Genomic DNA, 3,493 nt, shown 5'->3' with positions numbered 1-3,493 from the left:
GCTATTGCAAGTAGCTTACTAACACAAGAGTAGCACAGTTAAAGTCATTTGTGTTTTCCAATGTCCTAGTTACTATTTAAAGCTACAGTTTACTAATTGCTTTTCTTTTTAAATTCTTATATTTTCCAAGTATATCTCAATACAGGAGAATTTTGAGTCTGTATGCTGCTACTGCTGCTAAGTCGCTTCAGTCATGTCTGACTCTGTGCGACCCCATAGATGTAAGCTCACCAGGACACTGGAGTGGGTTGCCATTTCCTTCTCTAATGCATGAAAGTGAAAAGTGAAAGTGAAGCCGCTCAGTTGTGTCTGACTCTTAGTGACCCATGGACTGCAGCCTACCAGGCTCCTCTGTCCATGGGATTTTCCAGGCAAGAGTACTGGAGTGGAGTGCCATTGCCTTCTCTGTTGAGTCTGCATAGGTCTCACTAATTACTCATTAAACTATACTTGCTCACCTACCTACTAGCTAAAATATATATTCTCTGCTTTTGATATTTTTGACAACTGTGTATTAACCATAGTTTAAATAATTTATAGTTTCAATTTTCATGTGTTGGATCTTATATATATTATTAACATGATAATTTTTAAATGGAAGTGACCTCTGGCACATCATAAGAGATTTGAGAATAGATTTACTAGGCAGAGTTTCAGAAATCATATCATCAATGTAATTCCTTCAAGTTTGTCATTATTAATTAAATAACCAATAAGTGAAGAACATTGTCAAACATAAGCTGCATGCTTGCAAAGGATAAATAAAAGTTCCTGCTTTATAATTCCTGATAGTTATGTGGCTTATTTTAGTAGATAAAGGCAGCCAGAATGGTCTCAAATAAAGTGCATGCATAAGTAGTAAGAACTATCATTGCAGAATATGGAAGGAAAGGCATGCTTTATTATTGAGAAAGTTCCAATGGAAGAGTTGGGAAATTCATGAAAAATGCATTACAGAATTTGGTTGTGCCCTACCTCTGAGAGAGTGGGATACAAATGTTACTGCTTCAGAATTCTGTTTTTAAATATGAGAAGTAAAATGGATCGATTTTGCTCTGCATACAAACAGATTCAAAATGAAAGTACATAATTCTCAAACATATCACTTTTATTTAAAGTTAAACCTTGAATTGCAACTTATGCCTTTATATTTAGAATTTAAAATACAATTTTCCATAAGACTTCAATTGTGTTGAGTCCAGGATATAAAGCACTAGACATTAACAGAGAATAGAAATCTTATGTACTGTTAATAATTCCCCTAAATCCCTTTATTTTATAGAATTACAAAACAAAAAAGATAAATGCCTAATTGTACTATTTTCACAGATGGAACCTCAAAAATATCTAGCAAATGTGAATCTCACTTCAATGATTGAATTTGTTCTTTTGGGATTTTCTGACATTCCCAATCTGCAAATATTTCTTTTTGTGATGTTTCTGTTTATCTATGTGATAACTCTGATGGGAAATGGCATCATTAGTCTCATAAGCAGGACAGACCAGACTCTCCAGACTCCCAAGTACTTTTTCCTCAGTAATTTTCCTTCTTGGAAATCTGTTATGTGTCTGCCACTCTTCCTAGAATGCTCATAAACCTTTGGACTCAGAAAAGACATATTTCTTTGTTTGCTTGTGCAACACAGATGAGTTTTATCCTTATATTTGGAAACATAGAGTGCCTGTTTCTTACAGTGATGGCCTATGACCGCTACGTGGCCATTTGTAGCCCCCTGCCCTATCCTCTGGTCATGAACCACAAGGTCTGTGTCCAGCTGGTGGCTGCCTGCTGGGTCACTGGCGTTCCAATTGAGATAGGGCAGACAAGCCAAATTTTCTCTCAGTCCTTTTGTAGATCCAACCAAATCAATCACTACTTCTGTGACATTTTGCCAGTACTGAAGCTGGCCTGTGGGGACATGTTTTTGAATGAGATGCTGGTCTTTATAGTTGCTGTGCTGTTTGTCATGGTCCCTTTTCTGCTGATACTTGGCTCCTACAGTAGAATCACCTCCATCATCCTGAAGTTGCCATCGGCAACGAGAAGAGCAAAGGCTTTCTCCACCTACTCATCTCATGTCATGGTTGTGACTTTATTCTTTGGATCTGTGATTGTTACATATTTACGACATAAATCTCAAAATTCTTCCAGAACAGACAAATTTCTCTCACTTTTCTATACCATCATCACCCTGAGGTTTAACCCCCTGATATACACTCTGAGAAATAAGGATGTCTTGACAGCCTTGAGAAAAGTGCTACCTTAATGTAAAGCATTAGCTGCTTGATTTAAACTCATTTTCTGTTTTCCTATTTAATTTTGCCATTGTATAATCAGAAATAGTTTTCTTTTTCCACATGATTAATAGATTTATTATATTTATTCATCCATTCCTGACCTTATTGTTTTATGCTGGATTTTCTAATATCAGGATCATATTATGGTGTCTTGCTGATAAGAAACTATGTATCTAGGTGATCTTTTATTCAGTTCGCAATTTTACTCGTGATTTTCAATTTTATGAGAAAATATAGTATCATTTACCCACCTTTCCCCCTAAAGCCATTGATATTTTTGTTTCCTGTTCATATAACTATCATGCACTTTTTGTTTTCTTTTCATGATGTTTTTAGATAGTATAGATGGCAAAAGTTTGGAGAACAGTTGTTAAATATCTATGTGTTTTTAACTTTAGACATTTAACCTTTCAATGACTTCAATTTGATCCTTCTGTAAAGATTAAAAATAAAACTCTGCATAATTACTCCTAAAAGTTTATAGTATGGCAATAAATATTTACCCTCTGTTTCTCTCTGAATTCTTCTTTGTAGATATGCTTTGTTTATGTAGCCAAATCATGCTACTAGCATCTTGATAATTTGTTGCCTTAATTTTTACTAATGCAAAAAATATGAATGCATCTTTGCTGTTCAGAGATATAAGGTGTATGGGATTTAATCATTTTGTGCCCAAATAGTGTTATCCATTCTCTAAGATCTCTTGTTTTGTTGTTGTTGTTGTTTTGGTGTTTTTTTTTGTTTTTTTTTTTACCAGAAATTGATTTTAATAATCATCAGCATCTCTTCCATAACACATAGTTGTTTTGTTTTAATTCTTTTGGTGAAATAGATAGTTGAAATTAAAATAAAAATACTTGGGATATTTAGTACATTATTTTCCCAAGTTTTCCTGGTTGTAAAGGATGATACTTGATAAGAAAGATCACTATATTAAACTAAAAAAAAATACTATTAAAAAGATCTTGGATTTCTTCAGATGGAAAGAGTTGAACTACAGACAGTACACTGGATCATTTTCAGTCAAACTGATTGGGAAATGATGCAATCTGAGGAAGTTTTTTTTCTTTTATATTTTCTTTTTAAATCTGTCTTTCTCTTATTATACTATGTGTTTAAATAATTTATTTTTCATAAGACCATAATTCATCTATCAGCTAGTTCTCTTCTTTGAGTAGGTATCATGTCATCAAAA

The 3,493-nt window shown here is 33.7% G+C and overlaps 1 pseudogene; it reads left to right on the top strand.

Annotated features, from left to right (window-relative positions):
• Nucleotides 1-1,320: 1,320 nt before the first annotated feature.
• Nucleotides 1,321-2,267, top strand: LOC129647663 (olfactory receptor 10AG1-like; annotated as a pseudogene).
• The last annotated feature ends 1,226 nt before the right edge of the window (nucleotides 2,268-3,493 follow it).

Source organism: Bubalus kerabau, chromosome 3 (assembly GCF_029407905.1).
Source record: "Bubalus kerabau isolate K-KA32 ecotype Philippines breed swamp buffalo chromosome 3, PCC_UOA_SB_1v2, whole genome shotgun sequence".
Taxonomy (NCBI): Eukaryota; Metazoa; Chordata; class Mammalia; order Artiodactyla; family Bovidae; genus Bubalus; species Bubalus kerabau.
This window is presented reverse-complemented; position numbering and strand designations above follow the sequence as displayed.